The following is a 24,054-nucleotide window of genomic DNA, read 5'->3' on the forward strand; positions in this document are numbered from 1 at the left end:
CGGTTAGTGTCAATTACAAAGGGTCACAGGTTATACCGGTTAGTGTCAATTACAAAGGGTCACAGGTTATACCCTGTTAGTGTCAATTACAAAGGGGGGCACAGGTTATACCGGTTAGTGTCAATTACAAAGGGGGGCACAGGTTATACCGGTTAGTGTCAATTACAAAGGGGGGCACAGGTTATACCGGTTAGTGTCAATTACAACGGGGCACAGGTTATACCGGTTAGTGTCAATTACAAAGGGGCACAGGTTATACTGGTTAGTGTCAATTACAAAGGGGAGGTCAGGTTATACCGGTTAGTGTCAATTACAAAGGGTCACAGGTTATACCGGTTAGTGTCAATTACAAAGGGGCACAGGTTATACCGGTTAGTGTCAATTACAAAGGGGCACAGGTTATACCGGTTAGTGTCAATTACAAAGGGGCACAGGTTATACCGGTTAGTGTCAATTACAAAGGGGCACAGGTTATACCGGTTCGTGTTAATTACAAAGGGGCACAGGTTATACCGGTTAGTGTCAATTACAAAGGGGGGCACAGGTTATACCGGTTAGTGTCAATTACAAAGGGGCACAGGTTATACCCTGTTAGTGTCAATTACAAAGGGGGGGTCAGGTTATACTGGTTAGTGTCAATTACAAAGGGGCACAGGTTATACTGGTTAGTGCCAATTACAAAGGGTCACAGGTTATACCGGTTAGTGTCAATTACAAAGGGTCACAGGTTATACCGGTTAGTGTCAATTACAAAGGGGCACAGGTTATACCGGTTAGTGTCAATTACAAAGGGGCACAGGTTATACCCTGTTAGTGTCAATTACAAAGGGGCACAGGTTATACCGGTTAGTGTCAATTACAAAGGGGCACAGGTTATACCCTGTTAGTGTCAATTACAAAGGGGGGGTCAGGTTATACTGGTTAGTGTCAATTACAAAGGGGCACAGGTTATACTGGTTAGTGCCAATTACAAAGGGTCACAGGTTATACCGGTTAGTGTCAATTACAAAGGGTCACAGGTTATACCGGTTAGTGTCAATTACAAAGGGGCACAGGTTATACCGGTTAGTGTCAATTACAAAGGGGCACAGGTTATACCCTGTTAGTGTCAATTACAAAGGGGGGGTCAGGTTATACTGGTTAGTGTCAATTACAAAGGGGCACAGGTTATACCGGTTAGTGTCAATTACAAAGGGGCCAGAGGTTATACCGGTTAGTGTCAATTACAAAGGGGCACAGGTTATACCGGTTAGTGTCAATTACAAAGGGGCACAGGTTATACCCTGTTAGTGTCAATTACAAAGGGGGGGTCAGGTTATACTGGTTAGTGCCAATTACAAAGGGTCACAGGTTATACCGGTTAGTGTCAATTACAAAGGGGCACAGGTTATACCCTGTTAGTGTCAATTACAAAGGGGGGGTCAGGTTATACTGGTTAGTGTCAATTACAAAGGGGCACAGGTTATACTGGTTAGTGCCAATTACAAAGGGTCACAGGTTATACCGGTTAGTGTCAATTACAAAGGGTCACAGGTTATACCGGTTAGTGTCAATTACAAAGGGGCACAGGTTATACCGGTTAGTGTCAATTACAAAGGGGAGGTCAGGTCATACCGGTTAGTGTCAATTACAAAGGGGCACAGGTTATACCGGTTAGAGTCAATTACAAAGGGGCACAGGTTATACCGGTTAGTGTCAATTACAAAGGGGCACAGGTTATACCGGTTAGTGTCAATTACAAAGGGGCACAGGTTATACCGGTTAGTGTCAATTACAAAGGGGCACAGGTTATACCGGTTAGTGTCAATTACAAAGGGGCACAGGTTATACCGGTTAGTGTCAATTACAAAGGGCCACAGGTTATACCGGTTAGTGTCAATTACAAAGGGCCACAGGTTATACCGGTTAGTGTCAATTACAAAGGGGCCAGAGGTTATACCGGTTAGTGTCAATTACAAAGGGGCACAGGTTATACCGGTTAGTGTCAATTACAAAGGGGCACAGGTTATACCGGTTAGTGTCAATTACAAAGGGCCACAGGTTATACCGGTTAGTGTCAATTACAAAGGGGGGCACAGGTTATACCGGTTAGTGTCAATTACAAAGGGGCACAGGTTATACCGGTTAGTGTCAATTACAAAGGGGCACAGGTTATAGCGGTTAGTGTCAATTACAACGGGGGGGTCAGGTTATACTGGTTAGTGTCAATTACAAAGGGGCACAGGTTATACCGGTTAGTGTCAATTACAAAGGGGCACAGGTTATACCGGTTAGTGTCAATTACAAAGGGCCACAGGTTATACCGGTTAGTGTCAATTACAAAGGGCCACAGGTTATACCGGTTAGTGTCAATTACAAAGGGGCACAGGTTATACCGGTTAGTGTCAATTACAAAGGGGCACAGGTTATACCGGTTAGTGTCAATTACAAAGGGGCCAGAGGTTATACCGGTTAGTGTCAATTACAAAGGGGCACAGGTTATACCGGTTAGTGTCAATTACAAAGGGGGGGTCAGGTGTAACCGGTTAGTGTCAATTACAAAGGGGCACAGGTTATACCGGTTAGTGTCAATTACAAAGGGGCACAGGTTATACCGGTTAGTGTCAATTACAAAGGGGCACAGGTTATACCGGTTAGTGTCAATTACAAAGGGGCACAGGTTATACCGGTTAGTGTCAATTACAAAGGGGCACAGGTTATACCGGTTAGTGTCAATTACAAAGGGGCACAGGTTATACCGGTTAGTGTCAATTACAAAGGGCCACAGGTTATACCGGTTAGTGTCAATTACAAAGGGGCACAGGTTATACCGGTTAGTGTCAATTACAATGGGGCACAGGTTATACCCTGTTAGTGTCAATTACAAAGGGGGGGGGTCAGGTTATACTGGTTAGTGTCAATTACAAAGGGGCACAGGTTATACCGGTTAGAGTCAATTACAAAGGGGCACAGGTTATACCGGTTAGTGTCAATTACAAAGTGGGGGGGTCAGGTTATACTGGTTAGTGTCAATTACAAAGGGGCACAGGTTATACCGGTTAGTGTCAATTACAAAGGGGCACAGGTTATACCGGTTAGTGTCAATTACAAAGGGTCACAGGTTATACCGGTTAGTGTCAATTACAAAGGGGCACAGGTTATACCGGTTAGTGTCAATTGCAAAGAGGCACAGGTTATACCGGTTAGTGTCAATTACAAAGGGGCACAGGTTATACCGGTTAGTGTCAGTTACAAAGAGGGGGTCAGGTTATACCGGTTAGTGTCAATTACAAAGGGGGGCACAGGTTATACCGGTTAGAGTCAATTACAAAGGGGCACAGGTTATACCGGTTAGTGTCAATTACAAAGGGGCACAGGTTATACCGGTTAGTGTCAATTACAAAGGGGCACAGGTTATACCGGTTAGTGTCAATTACAAAGGGGCACAGGTTATACCGGTTAGTGTCAATTACAAAGGGGCACAGGTTATACCGGTTAGTGTCAATTACAAAGGGCCACAGGTTATACCGGTTAGTGTCAATTACAAAGGGCCACAGGTTATACCGGTTAGTGTCAATTACAAAGGGGCCAGAGGTTATACCGGTTAGTGTCAATTACAAAGGGGCACAGGTTATACCGGTTAGTGTCAATTACAAAGGGGCACAGGTTATACCGGTTAGTGTCAATTACAAAGGGCCACAGGTTATACCGGTTAGTGTCAATTACAAAGGGGGGCACAGGTTATACCGGTTAGTGTCAATTACAAAGGGGCACAGGTTATACCGGTTAGTGTCAATTACAAAGGGGCACAGGTTATAGCGGTTAGTGTCAATTACAACGGGGGGGTCAGGTTATACTGGTTAGTGTCAATTACAAAGGGGCACAGGTTATACCGGTTAGTGTCAATTACAAAGGGGCACAGGTTATACCGGTTAGTGTCAATTACAAAGGGCCACAGGTTATACCGGTTAGTGTCAATTACAAAGGGCCACAGGTTATACCGGTTAGTGTCAATTACAAAGGGGCACAGGTTATACCGGTTAGTGTCAATTACAAAGGGGCACAGGTTATACCGGTTAGTGTCAATTACAAAGGGGCCAGAGGTTATACCGGTTAGTGTCAATTACAAAGGGGCACAGGTTATACCGGTTAGTGTCAATTACAAAGGGGGGGTCAGGTGTAACCGGTTAGTGTCAATTACAAAGGGGCACAGGTTATACCGGTTAGTGTCAATTACAAAGGGGCACAGGTTATACCGGTTAGTGTCAATTACAAAGGGGCACAGGTTATACCGGTTAGTGTCAATTACAAAGGGGCACAGGTTATACCGGTTAGTGTCAATTACAAAGGGGCACAGGTTATACCGTTTAGTGTCAATTACAAAGGGGCACAGGTTATACCGGTTAGTGTCAATTACAAAGGGGCACAGGTTATACCGGTTAGTGTCAATTACAAAGGGCCACAGGTTATACCGGTTAGTGTCAATTACAAAGGGGCACAGGTTATACCGGTTAGTGTCAATTACAAAGGGCCACAGGTTATACCGGTTAGTGTCAATTACAAAGGGGGGGGGTCAGGTTATACTGGTTAGTGTCAATTACAAAGGGGCACAGGTTATACCGGTTAGTGTCAATTACAAAGGGGCACAGGTTATACCGGTTAGTGTCAATTACAAAGGGTCACAGGTTATACCGGTTAGTGTCAATTACAAAGGGGCACAGGTTATACCGGTTAGTGTCAATTACAAAGGGGCCAGAGGTTATACCGGTTAGTGTCAATTACAAAGGGTCACAGGTTATACCGGTTAGTGTCAATTACAAAGGGGCACAGGTTATACCGGTTAGTGTCAATTACAAAGGGTCACAGGTTATACCGGTTAGTGTCAATTACAAAGGGGCACAGGTTATACCGGTTAGTGTCAATTACAAAGGGTCACAGGTTATACCGGTTAGTGTCAATTACAAAGGGGCACAGGTTATACCGGTTAGGTCAATTACAAAGGGCCACAGGTTATACCCTGTTAGTGTCAATTACAAAGGGTCACAGGTTATACTGGTTAGTGTCAATTACAAAGGGGGGCACAGGTTATACCGGTTACTGTCAATTACAAAGGGGCACAGGTTTTACCGGTTAGTGTCAATTACAAAGGGCCACAGGTTATACCGGTTAGTGTCAATTACAAAGGGGCACAGGTTATACCGGTTAGTGTCAATTACAAAGGGGCACAGGTTATACCGGTTAGTGTCAATTACAAAGGGGCACAGGTTATACCGGTTAGTGTCAATTACAAAGGGGCCAGAGGTTATACCGGTTAGTGTCAATTACAAAGGGGCACAGGTTATACCGGTTAGTGTCAATTACAAAGGGGCCAGAGGTTATACCGGTTAGTGTCAATTACAAAGGGGCACAGGTTATACCGGTTAGTGTCAATTACAAAGGGGCACAGGTTATACCGGTTAGTGTCAATTACAAAGGGTCACAGGTTATACCGGTTAGTGTCAATTACAAAGGGGGGGCACAGGTTATACTGGTTAGTGTCAATTACAAAGGGGCACAGGTTATACCGGTTAGTGTCAATTACAAAGGGGCACAGGTTATACCGGTTAGTGTCAATTACAAAGGGCCACAGGTTATACCGGTTAGAGTCAATTACAAAGGGGGGGCACAGGTTATACCGGTTAGTGTCAATTACAAAGGGGCACAGGTTATACCGGTTAGTGTCAATTACAAAGGGGCACAGGTTATACCGGTTAGTGTCAATTACAAAGGGGGGGGGTCAGGTTATACCAAACTCCAACTCTCACACACTACTGCAGTCCCAGCAGCACTCCCTCAGTCCCCAAACTCCAACTCTCACACACTACTGCAGTCCCAGCAGCACTCCCTCAGTCCCCAAACTCCAACTCTCACACACTACTGCAGTCCCAGCAGCACTCCCTCAGTCTCCAAACTCCAACTCTCACACACTACTGCAGTCCCAGCAGCACTCCCTCAGTCACCAAACTCCAACTCTCACACTCTACTGCAGTCCCAGCAGCACTCCCTCAGTCCCCAAACTCCAACTCTCACACTCTACTGCAGTCCCAGCAGCACTCCCTCAGTCCCCAAACTCCAACTCTCACACTCTACTGCTGTCCCAGCAGCACTCCCTCAGTCCCCAAACTCCAACTCTCACACACTACTGCAGTCCCAGCAGCACTCCCTCAGTCCCCAAACTCCAACTCTCACACACTACTGCAGTCCCAGCAGTCCCAGCAGCACTCCCTCAGTCTCCAAACTCCAACTCTCACACACTACTGCAGTCCCAGCAACACTCCCTCAGTCACCAAACTCCAACTCTCACACTCTACTGCAGTCCCAGCAGCACTCCCTCAGTCTCCAAACTCCAACTCTCACACTCTACTGCAGTCCCAGCAGCACTCCCTCAGTCACCAAACTCCAACTCTCACACACTACTGCAGTCCCAGCAGCACTCCCTCAGTCACCAAACCCCAACTCTCACACACTACTGCAGTCCCAGCAGCACTCCCTCAGTCCCCAAACTCCAACTCTCACACTCTACTGCAGTCCCAGCAGCACTCCCTCAGTCACCAAACACCAACTCTCACACTACTGCAGTCCCAGCAGCACTCCCTCAGTCCCCAAACTCCAACTCTCACACACTACTGCAGTCCAAATAGACTATTGTGTGATCATATATTCCTCATAGTCCCCCGATGTGACCGCACTCCCGACCCTCAGTCAGTCTGACCTTTTCTCTCACAGATCCTTATCTCTGCGGCACGGTAGCAATGTGGTTAGCACAGTTGCTTCACAGCTCCAGGGTCCCAGGTTTGATTCCCGGCTTGGGTCACTGTCTGTGCGGAGTCTGCACGTTCTCCCCGTGTCTGCTTGGGTTTCCTCCGGGTGCTCCGGTTTCCTCCCACAAGTCCCGAAAGACGTGCTGTTGGTGAATTGGACATTCTGAATTCTCCCTCTGTGACCCGAACAGGCGCCGGAATGTGGCGACGAGGGGATTTTCACAGCAACTTCATTGCAGTGTTAATGTAAAAACCTACTTGTGACAATAATAAAGATTATTATTATTATCTGACTCTCTTTTATTTCAGATCGTGATTTAAAGACTGATGGATTCAGCTTGGATTCTTGTCGTGGGATGGTCAATCTCTTGGATGTATCCTTCACCTCGATATTTGGGGACAAGTCCAGGCTGGTCCTGCTGACAAATAGGCCACAGCACTGAAAATGCCCTTCGGCCCGTCGAGTCTGCGCCGGTCAAAAACAACCACCTAACTATTCTCATCCCATTTCCCAGCACGTGACACATAGCCGTGTCTGCCCTGGGATCGCAAGCGCACATCTAAATTCTTGTTGAATGCTCTGTGGGTCTCTGCCTCCAACATCCTTTCAGGCAGCGAGTTCCAGGCTCCCCCTCCCCCTCCCATCTGGGTGAAAAGGTTTTACTCACACCCCCTCTAAACCTCCTGCCCCTCACCTTAAATCTCTGCCCCCTGGTCATTGATCCCTCCGCCAAGGGGAAAGGTCTCTTCCTGTCTACTCTATGTCCCTCATAATTTTATACATCTCCATCATGTCCCCCCTCAGTCTCCTCTGCTCCAAGGAAAACAACTCCAGTCTATCCAATCTCTCTTCATAACTAACACTCTCCAGCCCAGGCAGCATCCTGGTGAATCTCCTCTGCACCCTTTCCAGTGGCTATCACATCCCTCCTGTAATGTGGATTCCAGAGCTGCACACAATACTCTCGCTGTGACCTTACCGACGTTTTATACAGTTCCAGCATAACCTCCCAGCTCTTAAACTCTATGTCTTGGCTAATAAAGGCAAGTATACCATAAGACTTCTGAACCACTGTGTCCACCTGCTCTGCTACCTTAAGGGACGGGTGTACATACAGACCAAGGTCCCTCTGATCCTCGGTGCTCCCCAGGGTCCTGCCGTTTATCCTGTATTCATTTGCCTTGTTTGTCCTGCCCAAGTGCATCACCTCACCCTTATCCGGGTTCAATTCCATTTGCTGATCAGCCCGTCAATATCCTCCTGTAATCGAAGGCTATCCTCCTCACTATTTACCACCTCACCAATTTTCAGATCATCCGCAAACTTACTGATCAACCCTCGTATATTCATGTCTAAATCATTTATCTAAACCACAAACAGCAAGGACCCAACACCGATCCCTGCGGGACCCACTGGACACAGGCTTCCAGTCAGGAAAACACCCCTCGACCATCACCCTCTGCTTCCTGCCACTCAGCCAATTCTGCATCCAATTTGCCAAATTTCCTTAGATCCCATTGGCTCGTACCTTCGCTATCAGTCTCCCATGTGGAACCTTCTCAAAAGCCTTGCTGAAGTCCAAGTAGACTTCGTCAAATCCATTTCCATCATCTACACAACTGGTCACCTTCGGAAAAATTCAAGCAAGTTGCTCAGACATGACCTCCCGTTAACAATCCCACGCTGACTGTTCCTGATTAATCCCGGCCCCTCCGAATGCAGATTAATCCTGTCTCTCGGAATCACTTCCTATAGTTTCCCCACCACTGAGGTCAGACTGACTGGTCTGTAGTTTCCTGGTTTATCCCTTCCTCCCTTCCTGAGTGATGGTCCCACGTTGACTATCCTCCAGTGCTCCGGCACCTCTCCTGTGGCCACAGAGGGATTGAAAGTTATTGCCAGCGCCCCTGCTATTTCCTCCCTTGCCTCACTCAACAGCCTGGGACACATTTCATCTGGGCCTGGAGATTTGTCTACCTTTAACCCTGCCAGACCACGCAGAATCTCCTCTCTGTCTGTGTTAAACTCTTTAATCTTATTACAGTCGCTCTCCCTGATTTCTATACCCACGCCGTCCCTCTCACGAGTGCACACTGACACAAAGTATTCATTTAGAATCCCCCGGCTCCACACACACAGTACGCCTGTGCTCCTTAATGGGCCCGACTCTCGTTCTCCTTTTACCCTTAATGTACTTAGAAAACAACTTAGAATGGTCCTCAGTTTTTCCTGTCGGTATCTTTTCATGTCCTCTTTTTGCTCTCCTAATTTCCTTTTTAAGTTCCCTCTTGCACATTCTATTCTTCTCCTGAGCTTCTGCTGTTTTGGCCCTCGATATTTTGATTGGATTTGATTTATTATTGTCACATGTATCAGTATACAGTGAAAAGTGTTGTTTCCTGCACGCTGTACAGACAATTCACACCGTACATAGGGAAGGAAGGAGAGACTGCAGAATATAATGTTACAGTTATAGCAAGGTGTAGAGAAAAGATCAACTTAATACGAGGTCGGTCCATTCAAAAGTCTGATGGCAGTCGGGAAGAAGCTGTTCTTGAGTCGGTTGGTACGTGACCTTAATATTTGGTACCTTTTTCCTGACGGAAGGAGGTGGAAGAGAGTATGTCCGGGGTGCGTGGGGTCCTGAATTATGCTGGCTGCGTTTCTGAGGCAGCGGGAATTATAGACAGAGTCAATGGATGGGAGGCTGGTTTGCGAGATGGACTGGGCTACATTCACCACTGTTTGTAGTTTCCTGCGGTCTTGGGCAGAGCAGGCTCCATACCAAGCTGTGATACAACCAGAAAGAATGCTTTCTATGGGGCATCTGTAGAAGTTGGTGAGGGTCGTAGCTGACATGCCAAATTTCCTTAGTCTTCTGAGAAAGTAGAGTCGTTGGTGGGCTTTCTTAACTATAGTGTCGACACGGGGGGACCAGGACAGGTTGTTGGTGATCTGCACACCTAAAAACTTGAAGCTCTCGACCCTTTCTACTTCGTTCCCATTGATGTAGACAGGGGCATGTTCTCCACTACCCTTCCTGAAGTCGATGACAATCTCCTTCATTTTGTTGACATCGAGGGAGAGATTATTGTCTTCACACCAGTTCACCAGATTCTCAATCTCATTCCTGTACTCTGTCCCGTCATTGTTTGAAATCCGACCCACTACGGTGGTGTCACCAGCAAATTTGGAAATCGAGTTGGAGGGGAATTTGGCCACACAGTCATAGGTGTATAAGGAGTAGAGTAGGGGGCTGAGGACACAGCCTCGTGGGGCACCGGTGTTGAGGATGATCGTGGAGGAGGAGGTGTTGTTGCCTGTAGCGCAACAATAACTCACTCAAGTCGAGAAGTGATGAAGTCAATCGAGGCTTTATTAAGCAAGACTTGTTCCCCAGCAGCTCAGTTACAGAATGCGGCTGCTGGGAGAACTCGAGCTCTTATACTCCGCCTTCAGGGCGGAGCCAGAAGTCGGCAGATCCAACCAGGACCCGGGACCAGTCAGCCAATAGCCTCTCGGCTTCACAGGTACCGTACTACCCCTAATACATACCACCACATTGCCTATCTTTACTGACTGTGGCCTGTGGGTTAGTAAGTTTAGGATCCAGTCGCAGAGGGAGGAGCCAAGGCCCAGGCCACAGAATTTGGAGATGAGTTTTGTAGGAATGATGGTGTTGAAGGCTGAGCTGTAGTCAATAAGTAGGAGTCTGACATAGGTGTCTTTGTTATCTGCCATAAGCCTCCTTTCTTCTCCTTATCCAATGTCATATATCCCTCGATATTCAGGGTTCACTGGATTTGTTGGTCCCACCCTTTTTCCTGATTGGAATATGTTGGCCCTGCACTCTCCCTATTTCCTTCTTGAATGCGTCCCACTGTTCTGTCACATATTTACCTAAAAGTGTCTGGCTCCCAGTCCACTCTGGGCGAATCATATCTGATCTGATTAAAATCGGCCTTCCCCCAGTTTGGAACTTTGATCTCAGGCCCACTCTTGTCCTTTTCCACAACAATCTGGAATCTAACTGAGTTATGATCACTGTCTACAAAATGCTCCCCCTCTGATACTTCACCACCTGCCCAGCTTCGTTCCCGAAAATGGAGCCCAGGACCAGCCCCCCCTCCTGTCCGCCCCCTCTAATGCCTTCACACTATGGCTACCCCAGTTAATGTTGGAGAAGTTCAAATCCCCGCTGTCACTAACTTTTTACTTTTACACTCTTCTGAAATTTGCCTACATTAGATTTGTTTTATTGTCACGTGTACCGAGGTACAGTCCAGATAGATCGTTCCAGACGTGAAAAAACATTGGGCATGCATAAATACACAATGTAAATACATAGACATAAAAGTGATCCCCTACAGTGCAGACTTTGTTTGCACTGAGTGCTGAATTTGGTGCATTTTGAGTGCGATAGTGAGAGTTTGGTGACCGAGGGAGTATAAGGCTTCATTTTTATCTAAAGTTTAGTCTTTCTTTTATTTAGTTAATTAACTTAAAAGTTGCTGTTTGGTTTAGAAGAAGGTGAATTTTCAATCAGCTTTAAACAGGCTTCTACTTGTAGGCACTTGCAGCTGGAGCTTGTTAATTAGTTAATTGGATTAGGCCAGTTTTCAGAGGCTAGATTCACAGTATAAAAGTGATCCCCTACAGTGCAGACTTTGTTTGCACTGAGTGCTGAATTTGGTGCATTTGAGTGCGATAGTGAGAGTTTGGTGACCGAGGGAGTGCTGAATTTGGTGCATTTGAGTGCGATAGTGAGAGTTTGGTGACCGAGGGAGTGCTGAATTTGGTGCATTTGAGTGCGATAGTGAGAGTTTGGTGACCGAGGGAGTGCTGAATTTGGTGCATTTGAGTGCGATAATGAGAGTTTGGTGACCGAGGGAGTTAGGTGAGGAGGGAGTAAGGTGCTCCTTTCATTTTGTTTCCGACATTTCCGCAAAGAGTACGAAGAGAGTCAGGAGTTTACAGAAAGTGTAGCTGACTGGGAGCAGGGTCGGAGGGCGGAGATCTAGTTAGTCCACAGGGCAGCTATATTCTGTCAGGTAAGAGGGGATGGAGGCTAGGCCAGTTACATGCTCCTCCTGTAGGATGTGGGTGGTGAGGGATACCACCGGTGTCTATACCTGCGGGAAGTGCACCCAACTTCAGCTCCTCAAAGACCGTGTTAGGGAACTGGAGCTGAAGCTGGATGAACTTCGGATCATCCGGGAGGCAGAGGGGGTGATTGAGAAGAGTTACAGGGAGGTAACCACACCCAAGGTACAGGACAAGAATAGCTGGGTTACAGTCAGGGGGAAAAAAACAAACAGGCAGAAAGTGCAGGGATCCCTCGTGGCCGTTCCCCTTCAAAACAAGTATACCGTTTTGGATGCTGTTGGGGGGGGGGATGACCTACCGGGGGAAGGCCCTAGCGGCCAGGTCTCTGGCACTGAGTCTGGCTCTGGGGCTCAGAAGGGAAGGGGGGAGAATAGAAAAGCAATAGTTGTAGGAGGTTCAATGGTTAGGGGAATAGATAGGAGATTCTGTGGTCGCGAGCGAGACTCCCGGAAGGTATGTTGCCTCCCGGGTGCCAGGGCCAGGGATGTCTCGGATCGTGTCTTCAGGATCCTTAAGGGGGAGGGGGAGCAGCCAGAAGTCGTGGTGCACATTGGTACCAACGACATGGGTAGGAAAAGGGGTGTGGAGGTAATATAAACAAGTTTAGGGAGTTAGGCTGGAAGTTAAAAGCCAGGACAGACAGAGTTGTCATCTCTGGTTTGTTGCCGGTGCCACGTGATAGCGAGGCTAGGAATAGGGAGAGAGTGCAGTTGAACACGTGGATGCAGGAATGGTGTAGGAGGGAGGGCTTCAGGTATTTGGATAATTGGAGCGCATTCTGGGGAAGGTAGGACCTGTACAAGCAGGACGGGTTGCATCTGAACCAGAGGGGCACCAATATCCTGGGAGGGAGGTTTTCTAGTACTCTTCGGGAGGGTTTAAACTAATTTGGCAGGGGAATGGGAACCGGATTTGTAGTCCAGCAACTAAGGTAGCCGATATTCAGGACGCCAAAGCGTGTAATGAGGCAGTGGGGAAGGGAACACTGACAAAGGAGAGTACTTGCAGGCACGGAGATGGGTTGAAGTGTGTATACTTCAACGCAAGAAGCATCAGGAATAAGGTGGGTGAACTTAAGGCATGGATCGGTACTTGGGACTACGATGTGGTGGCCATCACGGAAACTTGGATAGAAGAGGGGCAGAAATGGTTGTTGGAGGTCCCTGGTTATAGATGTTTCAATAAGATTAGGGAGGGTGGTAAAAGAGGTGGGGGGGGGGGTGGCATTATTAATTAGAGATAGTATAACAGCTGCAGAAAGGCAGTTAGAGGAGTATCACCCTATTGAGGTAGTATGGGTTGAAGTCAGAAATAGGAAAGGAGCAGTCACCTTGTTAGGAGTTTTCTATAGGCCCCCCAATAGTAGCAGAGATGTGGAGGAACAGATTGGGAAACAGATTTTGGAAAGATGCAGAAGTAACAGGGTAGTAGTCATGGGCGACTTTAACTTCCCAAATATTGAGTGGAAACTCTTTAGATCAAATAGTTTGGATGGGGTGGTGTTTGTGCAGTGTGTCCAGGAAGCTTTTCTAACACAGTATGTAGATTGTCCGACCAGAGGAGGGGCAATATTGGATTTAGTACTGGGTAATGAGCCAGGGCAAGTGATAGATTTGTTAGTGGGGGAGCATTTTGGAGATAGTGACCACAATTCTGTGACTTTCACTTTAGTAATGGAGAGGGATAGGTACGTGCAACAGGGCAAGGTTTACAATTGGGGGAAGGGTAAATACGATGTTGTCAGACAAGAATTGAAGTGCATAAGTTGGGAACATAGGCTGGCAGGGAAGGACACAAGTGAAATGTGGAACTTGTTCAAGGAACAGGTACTACGTGTCCTTGATATGTATGTCCCTGTCAGGCAGGTAAGAGATGGTCGAGTGAGGGAACCATGGTTGACAAGAGAGGTTGAATGTCTTGTTAAGAGGAAAAAGGAGACTTATGTAAGGCTGAGGAAACAAGGTTCAGACAGGGCATTGGAGGGATACAAGATAGCCAGGAGGGAACTGAAGAAAGGGATTAGGAGAGCTAAGAGAGGGCATGAACAATCTTTGGCGGGTAGGATCAAGGAAAACCCCAAGGCCTTTTACACATATGTGAGAAATATGAGAATGACTAGAGCGAGGGTAGGTCCGATCAAGGACAGTAGCGGGAGATTGTGTATTGAGTCTGAAGAGATAGGAGAGGTCTTGAACGAGTACTTTTCTTCTGTATTTACAAATGAGAGGGGCGATATTGTTGGAGAGGACAGTGTGAAACAGATTGGTAAGTTCGAGGAAATACTTGTTAGGAAGGAAGATGTGTTGGGAATTTTGAAAAACTTGAGGATAGACAAGTCCCCCGGGCCTGACGGGATATATCCAAGGATTCTATGGGAAGCAAGAGATGAAATTGCAGAGCCGTTGGCAATGATCTTTTCATCCTCACTGTCAACAGGGGTGGTACCAGGGGATTGGAGAGTGGCGAATGTCGTGCCCCTGTTCAAAAAAGGGACTAGGGATAACCCTGGCAATTACAGGCCAGTTAGTCTTACTTCGGTGGTAGGCAAAGTCATGGAAAGGGTACTGAAGGATAGGATTTCTGAGCATCTGGAAAGACACTGCTTGATTAGGGATAGTCAGCACGGATTTGTGAGGGGTAGGTCTTGCCTTACAAATCTTATTGAATTCTTTGAGGAGGTGACCAAGCATGTGGATGAAGGTAAAGCAGTGGATGTAGTGTACATGGATTTTAGTAAGGCATTTGATAAAGTTCCCCATGGTAGGCTTATGCAGAAAGTAAGGAGGCATGGGATAGTGGGAAATTTGGCCAGTTGGATAACGAACTGGCTAACCGATAGAAGTCAGAGAGTGGTGGTGGATGGCAAATATTCAGCCTGGATCCCAGTTACCAGTGGCGTACCACAGGGATCAGTTCTGGGTCCTCTGCTGTTTGTGATTTTCATTAATGACTTGGATGAGGGAGTTGAAGGGTGGGTCAGTAAATTTGCAGACGATACGAAGATTGGTGGAGTTGTGGATAGTAAGGAGGGCTGTTGTCGGCTGCAAAGAGACATAGATAGGATGCAGAGCTGGGCTGAGAAGTGGCAGATGGAGTTTAACCCTGAAAAGTGTGAGGTTGTCCATTTTGGAAGGACAAATATGAATGCGGAATACAGGGTTAACGGTAGAGTTCTTGGCAATGTGGAGGAGCAGAATGATCTTGGGGTCTATGTTCATAGATCTTTGAAAGTTGCCACTCAAGTGGATAGAGCTGTGAAGAAGGCCTATGGTGTGCTCGCGTTCATTAACAGAGGGATTGAATTTAAGAGCCGTGAGGTGATGATGCAGCTGTACAAAACTTTGGTACGGCCACATTTGGAGTACTGTGTACAGTTCTGGTCGCCTCATTTTAGGAAGGATGTGGAAGCTTTGGAAAAGGTGCAAAGAAGATTTACCAGGATGTTGCCTGGAATGGAGAGTAGGTCTTACGAGGAAAGGTTGAGGGTGCTAGGCCTTTTCTCATTAGAACGGAGAAGGATGAGGGGCGACTTGATAGAGGTTTATAAGATGATCAGGGGAATAGATAGAGTAGACAGTCAGAGACTTTTTCCCCGGGTGGAACAAACCATTACGAGGGGACATAAATTTAAGGTGAAAGGTGGAAGATATAGGAGGGATATCAGAGGTAGGTTCTTTACCCAGAGAGTAGTGGGGGCATGGAATGCACTGCCTGTGGAAGTAGTTGAGTCGGAAACATTAGGGACCTTCAAGCAGCTATTGGATAGGTACATGGATTACAGTAAAATGATAGTGTAGATTTATTTGTTCTCAAGGGCAGCACGGTAGCATTGTGGATAGCACAATGCTTCACAGCTCCAGGGTCCCAGGTTCGATTCCGGCTTGGGTCACTGTCTGTGCGGAGTCTGCACATCCTCCCCGTGTCTGCGTGGGTTTCCTCCGGGTGCTCCGGTTTCCTCCCACAGTCCAAAGATGTGCGGGTTAGGTGAATTGGCCAATGATAAATTGCCCTTAATGTCCAAATTGCCCTTGGTGTTGGGTGGAAGTGTTGAGTTTGGGTAGGGTGCTCTTTCCAAGAGCCGGTGCAGACTCAAAGGGCCGAATGGCCTCCTTCTGCACTGTAAATTCTATGATAATCTATGATTAATCTAGGACAAAGGTTCGGCACAACATCGTGGGCCGAAGGGCCTGTTCTGTGCTGTATTTTTCTATGTTCTATGTTCTAGACACAGGCATCGGGTGAAGCACACGGTGTGTGGCATTATTGGGGCAGCACAGTGGTTAGCACTGTTGCTTCACAGCGCCAGGGTCCCAGGTTCGATTCCCGACTTGGGTCACTGTCTGTGCGGAGTCTGCACGTCCTCCCCGTGACTGCGTGGGTTTCCTCCGGGTGCTCCGGTTTCCTCCCACAGTCCAAAGATGTGCAGGTTAGGTGGATTGGCCATAATAAAATTGCCCTCAGTGTACAAAAAGGTTATGTACGGTTACGGGGATAGGGTGGGAGTGTGGGCTTAAGTGGGGTGCTCTTTCCAAGGGCCAGTGCAGACTCGATGAGCCGAATGGCCTCCTTCTGCACTGTAAATGCTATGATTCCATTCTATGATACTCAGTAGAGTAGATGTGTGAAGAGATCAGATCAGTCCATAAGAGGGTAGTTTGGGAGTCTGGTAACAGTGGGGAAGAAGCTGTTTTTGAGTCTGTTCGTGCGTGTTCTCAGACTTCTGTATCTCCTGCCCGATGGAAGAAGTTGGAAGAGTGAGTAAGCCGGGTGGGAGGGGTCTTTGATCATGCTGCCCGCTTTCCCCAGGCAGCGGGAGGTGTAGATGGAGTCAATGGGTGGGAGGCAGGTTTGTGTGATGGACTGGGCAGTCTTCACAACTCTCTGAAGTTTCTTGCGGTCCTGGGCCGAGCAGTTGCCATACCAGGCTGTGATGCAGCCCGATAGGATGCTTTCTATGGTGCATCTGTAAAAGTTGGTCAGAGTTAATGTGGACATGCCGAATTTCCTTAGTTTCCTGAGGAAGTATAGGCGCTGTTGTGCTTTCTTGGTGGTAGCGTCGACATGGGTGGACCAGGACAGATTTTTGGTGATGTGCACCCCTAGGAATTTGAAACTGCTAACCATCTCCACCTCGGCCCCGTTGATGCTGACAGGGGTGTGTACAGTACTTTGCTTCCTGAAGTCAATGACCAGCTCTTTAGTTTTGCTGGCATTGAGGGAGAGATTGTTGTCGCTGCACCACTCCACTAGGTTCTCTATCTCCCTCCTGTATTTGGACTCATCGTTATTCGAGATCCGGCCCACTATGGTCGTATCGTCAGCAAACTTGTAGCTGGAGTTGGAGCCACATTTTGCCATGCAGTCGTGTGTGTATAGAGTGTTCTGCAGGGGGCTAAGTACGCAGCCTTGCGGGGCCCCAGTATTGAGGACTATTGTGGAGGAGGTGATGTTTATTCTTATCGGATTCTCCCGCTTGAGTTTCTGCTTGTCTGCCGGGAGAAGGAGCACCGTCTTATGGTCTGATTTCCCAAAGTGCGGTCGGGGGATGGAACGGTAAGCGCCCTTGATTTTTGAGTAGCAGTGGTTAAGAGTGTTGTCGCCCCTGGTGGGACAGGAGATGCGCTGGTGGAATTTTGGCAGTACACTCTTGAGGTTGGCCTTGTTGAAGTCTGCGGCCACGATGAACAAGGCCTCCGGGTGTTCTGTTTCGCAGTTATTTATAACTGTACAATTCGTCCAGCACCTTCTTCACCTCTACCTGGGTAGGATATAGATGCCGTGATGACTGTCTTCCAAATCGGGATAGTTTTCCGGTTTGACAGGGTGGAGGCTGCGGGCTTGTTCCCACTGGTCAGGGGGCCACAGGCTCGGAATAAGGGGCCGACTGTTTCGGGATGAAATTAGATCTTTCTTCGCTCAGAGGGTGGTGAATCTTTGGAGTTCTCCATCCCAGAGGGTTGAAGATGTTCCAATGATGAATATGTTTAAGACTTTAGGTCTCAGGGAGTTGAGGAATATCGGGAGCGGGTGGGAAAATGGCGGTGAATCCCAAGATCAGCCATGGATGTGAAGAATGGCGGAACAGGCTCGGTGGGCCGAATGGTCCGCGGCTTATTTTTCTGAATTTCACAGGTAGAATTTCTCTTTAACCAGCCTTGTACAGAAAGATGGGAGTGGTCGCCTGGGTGTGGTGGAGTTTCAAATCATGTGGAACAAGATTCGCAAGTGGCTGGTAAGCAATGCGATCCGCTGTGCCTCTCCCCCTCTCCCCCTCTCCCCCCTCTCCCTCTCCCTCTCCCCCTCTCCCCCTCTCCCCCTCTCCCCCTCTCCCTCTCCCCCTCTCCTCCCCTCTCCCCCCTCTCGCACTCTCCTTCTCCGCCTCTCTCCCCCTCTCCTCCCCTCCCCCTCTCCCCCTCTCCTCCTCTCCCCCTCTCCCCCTCTCCCCCTCTCCTCCCCTCTCGCACTCTCCTTCTCCGCCTCTCTCCCCCCTCTCCCCCTCTCGCTCTCTCCTTCTCCGCCTCTCCCCCTCTCCTTCTCCCCCTCTCTCTCCCTCTCCTCCCCTCTCCCTCTCCCCCTCTCCACCCTCGCTCTCTCCTTCTCCCCCTCTCTCTCCCTCTCCTCCCCTCCCCCTCTCTCCTTCTCGCTTTCTCCCTCTCCTCCCCTCTCCCTCTCCCCCTCTCGCTCTCTCCTTCTCCCCCCTCTCTCCCACTCCTCTCCTCTCCCTCTCCCCCTCTCGCACTCTCCTTCTCCGCCTCTCTCTCCCTCTCCTCCCCTCTCCCTCTCCCCCTCTCGCTCTCTCCTTCTCCGCCTCTCCCCCTCTCCTTCTCCCCCTCTCTCTCCCTCTCCTCCCCTCTCCCTCTCCCCCTCTCGCTCTCTCCTTCTCCGCCTCTCCCCCTCTCCTTCTCCCCCTCTCTCCCCCTCTCCTTCTCCCCCTCTCTCCCCCTCTCCCTCTCCCTCTCCCCCTCTCCCCCTCTCCCCCCTCTCCTCCCCTCCCCCTCTCTCCTTCTCGCTCTCTCCCTCTCCTCCCCTCTCCCCCTATCGCTCTCTCCTTCTCCCCCTCTCTCTCCCTCTCCTCCCCTCTCCCTCTCCCCCTCTCGCACTCTCCTTCTCCGCCTCTCTCTCCCACTCCTCTCCTCCCCCTCTCCCCCTCTCGCTCTCTCCTTCTCCGCCTCTCCCCCTCTCCTTCTCCCCCTCTCTCTCCCTCTCCTTCCCCTCTCCCTCTCCCCCTCTCCACCCTCGCTCTCTCCTTCTCCCCCTCTCTCTCCCTCTCCTCCCCTCCCCCTCTCTCCTTCTCGCTTTCTCCCTCTCCTCCCCTCTCCCTCTCCCCCTCTCGCTCTCTCCTTCTCCCCCTCTCTCTCCCACTCCTCTCCTCTCCCTCTCCCCCTCTCGCACTCTCCTTCTCCGCCTCTCTCTCCCTCTCCTCCCCTCTCCCTCTCCCCCTCTCGCTCTCTCCTTCTCCGCCTCTCTCTCCCTCTCCCCCCTCTCTCCTTCTCGCTCTCTCCCTCTCCTCCCCCTCTCACTCTCTCCCTCTCCTTCTCCACCTCTCCCTCTCTCTCCCTCTCCCCTCTCTCCTTCTCGCTCTCTCCCTCTCCTTCTCCCTCTCCCCTTCTCCCCCTCTCTCCCTCTCGCACTCTCCTTCACCCTTTCGCTCTCTCCCTCCCCCCTCTCCCTCCCTCTCGCTCTCCCCTTCTTGCTCTCGCTCTCTCCCTCATGCTCTCTCCCTCTCCCTCTCTCCCTCTCCCTCTCGCTCGCTCCCTCTCGCTCTCTCCCTCTCCCTCTCTCTCTCTCCCTCTCGCTCTCTCCCTCTCGCTCTCTCCCTCTCGCTCTCTCCCTCTCGCTCTCTCCCTCGCTCTCTCCCCCCCTTCTCTCTTCCCCCCTCTCTCTTCCCCCTCTCTCTTCCCCCTCTCTCTTCCCCTCTCTCTCTTCCCCTCTCTCTCTTCCCCTCTCTCTCTTCCCCTCTCTCTCTCCCTCTCGCTCTCTCCCTCGCCCTCTCCCTCTCGCTCTCTCTCTCTCCCTCTCGCTCTCTCCCTCTCGCTCTCTCCCTCTCGCTCTCTCCCTCTCTCTCCCTCTCGCTTTCTCCCTCTCGCTCTCTTCCCCTCTCTCTCTTCCCCTCTCTCTCTTCCCCTCTCTCTCTTCCCCTCTCTCTCTTCCCCTCTCTCTCTTCCCCTCTCTCTCTTCCCCTCTCTCTCTTCCCCTCTCTCTCTCTCCTCTCGCTCTCTCCCTCTCGCTCTCTCCCTCTCGCTCTCTCCCTCTCGCTCTCTCCCTCTCGCTCTCTCCCTCTCGCTCTCCCCCCCCTCTCCCCTCTCTCCCTCTCCTTCTCCCTCTCCCCTTCTCCCCCTCTCTCCCTCTCGCACTCTCCTTCACCCTTTCGCTCTCTCCCTCCCCCTCTCCCTCCCTCTCGCTCTCCCCTTCTTGCTCTCGCTCTCTCCCTCATGCTCTCTCCCTCTCCCTCTCTCCCTCTCCCTCTCGCTCGCTCCCTCTCGCTCTCTCCCTCTCCCTCTCTCTCTCTCCCTCTCGCTCTCTCCCTCTCGCTCTCTCCCTCTCGCTCTCTCCCTCTCGCTCTCTCCCTCTCGCTCTCTCCCTCGCTCTCTCCCCCCCCTCTCTCCCCCCCCTCTCTCTTCCCCCCTCTCTCTTCCCCCTCTCTCTTCCCCTCTCTCTCTTCCCCTCTCTCTCTTCCCCTCTCTCTCTCCCTCTCGCTCTCTCCCTCGCCCTCTCCCTCTCGCTCTCTCTCTCTCCCTCTCGCTCTCTCCCTCTCGCTCTCTCCCTCTCGCTCTCTCCCTCTCTCTCCCTCTCGCTTTCTCCCTCTCGCTCTCTTCCCCTCTCTCTCTTCCCCTCTCTCTCTTCCCCTCTCTCTCTTCCCCTCTCTCTCTTCCCCTCTCTCTCTTCCCCTCTCTCTCTTCCCCTCTCTCTCTTCCCCTCTCGCTCTCTCCCTCTCGCTCTCTCCCTCTCGCTCTCTCCCTCTCGCTCTCTCCCTCTCGCTCTCCCCCCTCTCCCCTCTCTCCCTCTCTCTCTTGCTCTCTCCCTCGCTCTCTCCCTCCCCTCTCTCCCTCTCCCTCCCCCTCTCGCGCTCTCCCTCCCCCTCCAGCGCTCTCCCTCCCCCTCTCGCGCTCTCCCTCCCTCTCCCCCTCTCTCCCTCTCCCCCTCTCTCCCTCTCCCCCTCTCTCTTCCCCTCTCGCTGTCTCCCTCGCACGCTCTCCCTCTCGCTCTCTCCCTCTCGCTCTCTCCCTCTCCCTCCCTCTCCCTCCCCCTCTCTCTCCCTCTCCCCCTCTCCCTTACCCCTCTCCCCCTCTCTCTTCCCCTCTCGCTGTCTCGCTCTCACCCTCTCCCTCTCCCTCTCCCTCTCCCTCTCCCTCTCGCTCTCGCTCTCTCCCTCTCCCTCTCGCTCTCGTTCTCGCTCTCGCTCTCTCCCTCCCCCTCTCGCGCTCTCCCTCCTCCTCCAGCGCTCTACCTCCCCCTCTCGCGCTCTCGCTCTCCCTCTCCCTCTCTCCCTCTCCCTCCCCCCTCTCTCTCCTCTCCCCCTCTCCTTACCCCTCTCCCCCTCTCTCTTCCCCTCTCGCTGTCTCGCTCTCACCCTCTCCCTCTCCCTCTCCCTCTCCTCTCGCTCTCCCTCTCGCTCTCCCTCTCGCTCTCCCTCTCGCTCTCCCTCTCGCTCTCCCTCTCGCTCTCCCTCTCGCTCTCCCTCTCGCTCTCCCTCTCGCTCTCCCTCTCGCTCTCGCTCTCGCTCTCTCCCTCTCGCTCTCGCTCCCGCTCTCTCCCTCTCCCTCTCGCTCTCCCTCTCGCTCTCGCTCTCTCCCTCTCGCTCTCTCCCCCTCTCTCTCTTCCCTCTCCCACTCTCTCTCTTCCCCTCTCGTTCTCTCCCTCTCCCTCTCTCCCTCTCCCTCCCCCCCCTCTCCCTCCCCCTTTCGCTCTCTCCCCCCTCTCTCCCTCTCACTCTCTCCCCCTCTCCCTCTCCCCTTCGCTCTCTCCCCTTCGCTCTCTCCCCCTCGCTCTCTCCTCTCTTCCCCTCTCCCTCGCTTCCTCTCGCTCCCTCCCTCCCCCTTTCACTCTCTCCCTTTTGCTCTCCTTCCTCTTGCTCTCTCCTTCTCCCTCTCACTCTCTACCTCCCCCTTTCGCTCTCTCCTTCTCCTTTTCGCTCTCTCCTCTTGTATCTCTCCGTCCCTATCTCACACTCACTCACTCTCTGGGCACGATCTGTCAGCCGAGTTGCCCCCGGAAGGCAGGGTGGTGAGGGTGATAGATTCCGGGATTTGCCTGGCGTGACACGCTTTGCGGGATCTAGCACGATCTTGCATGATGTTGCGATCTGAATCCCGTCCATTGTGGACGGGCTATTTTGCAAATCTGCACCGCGAGTCTCACTCTAATATTCTCTCACACGGTGTATCCGAAGCGTTGGGATCGAATCCTTTCACCTCGGAGACCTCTGGTTCAGTGCTGGTCCCCACAGATAGAGAACTGGACAGAACGGTGGAGGTCTCCCAGGGAATTGGAGGCCCCCAGATGCACGCCCTCTGGGAAGGGTGACACCCTGGCAATGCAGGTGACATCTGGGCATCCTGGCAGTGCCACCAGCATTGCCAGCTTGGTAATGTCAAGGTGCGCAGGTGGCACCGTCAAGGTGCGCAGGTGGCACAAACAAACAAAGAACAAAGAAAAGTACAGCACAGGAACAGGCCCTTCGGCCCTCCAAGCCCGTTCCGACCATGCTGCCCGACTAAACTACAATCTTCTACACTTCCTGGGTCCGTATCCTTCTATTCCCATCCTATTCATGTATTTGTCAAGATGCCCCTTAAATGTCCCTATCGTCCCTGCTTCCACTACCTCCTCCGGTAGTGAGTTCCAGGCACCCACTACCCTCTGCGTAAAAAACTTGCCTCGTACATCTACGCTAAACCTTGCCCCTCTCACCTTAAACCTATGCCCCCTAGTAATTGACCCCTCTACCCTGGGGAACAGCCTCTGACTATCCACTCTGTCTATGCCCCTCATAATTTTGTAGACCTCTATCAGGTCTCCCCCTCAACCTCCTTCGTTCCAGTGAGAACAAACCGAGTTTATTCAACCGCTCCTCATAGCTAATGCCCTCCATACCAGGCAACATTCTGGTAAATCTCTTCTGCACCCTCTCTAAAGCCTCCACATCCTTCTGGTAGTGTGGCAACCAGAATTGAACACTATACTCCAAGTGTGGCCTAACTAAGGTTCTATACAGCTGCAACATGACTTGCCAATTCTTATACTCAATGCCCCGGCCAATGAAGGCAAGCATGCCGTATGCCTTCTTGACTACCTTCTCCACCTGTGTTGCCCCTTTCAATGACCTGTGGACCTGTACTCCTAGATCTCTTTGACTTTCAATACTCTTGAGGGTTCTACCATTCACTGTATATTCCCTACCTGCATTAGACCTTCCAAAATGCATTACCTCACATTTGTCCGGATTAAACTCCATCTGCCATCTCTCCGCCCAAGTCTCCAAACAATCTAAATCCTGCTGTATCCTCTGACAGTCCTCATCGCTATCCGCAATTCCACCAACCTTTGTGTCGTCTGCCAACTTACTAATCAGACCAGTTACATTTTCCTCCAAATCATTTATATATACTACAAACAGCAAAGGTCCCAGCACTGATCCCTGTGGAACACCACTGGTCACAGCCCTCCAATTAGAAAAGCATCCTTCCATTGCTACTCTCTGCCTTCTATGACCTAGCCAGTTCTGTATCCACCTTGCCAGCTCACCCCTGATCCCGTGTGACTTCACCTTTTGTACTAGTCTACCATGAGGGACCTTGTCAAAGGCCTTACTGAAGTCCATATAGACAACATCCACTGCCCTACCTGCATCAATCATCTTAGTGACCTCCTCGAAAAACTCTATCAAGTTAGTGAGACACGACCTCCCCTTCACAAAACCATGCTGCCTCTCACTAATACGTCCATTTGCTTCCAAATGGGAGTAGATCCTGTCTCGAAGAATTCTCTCCAGTAATTTCCCTACCACTGAAGTAAGGCTCACCGGCCTGTAGTTCCCTGGATTATCCTTGCTACCCTTCTTAAACAGAGGAACAACATTGGCTATTCTCCAGTCCTCCGGGACATCCCCTGAAGACAGTGAGGATCCAAAGATTTCTGTCAAGGCCTCAGCAATTTCCTCTCCAGCCT

At 50.5% G+C, this 24,054-nt stretch overlaps 1 long non-coding RNA gene across 1 annotated transcript in view; it reads left to right on the forward strand.

Annotated features, from left to right (window-relative positions):
* LOC140411764 (uncharacterized) overlaps nucleotides 1-18,119 on the forward strand; it is a 31,363-nt gene extending 13,244 nt beyond the window's left edge. The window contains exons 3-4 of the long non-coding RNA XR_011940999.1: nucleotides 7,089-7,153; nucleotides 18,050-18,119. This is a non-coding gene — a long non-coding RNA (uncharacterized lncRNA). The remainder of the gene's footprint in view (nucleotides 1-7,088; nucleotides 7,154-18,049) is intronic.
* Nucleotides 18,120-24,054: the final 5,935 nt, after the last annotated feature.

Source organism: Scyliorhinus torazame, chromosome 4, assembly GCF_047496885.1.
Source record: "Scyliorhinus torazame isolate Kashiwa2021f chromosome 4, sScyTor2.1, whole genome shotgun sequence".
Lineage (NCBI taxonomy): Eukaryota > Metazoa > Chordata > Chondrichthyes > Carcharhiniformes > Scyliorhinidae > Scyliorhinus > Scyliorhinus torazame.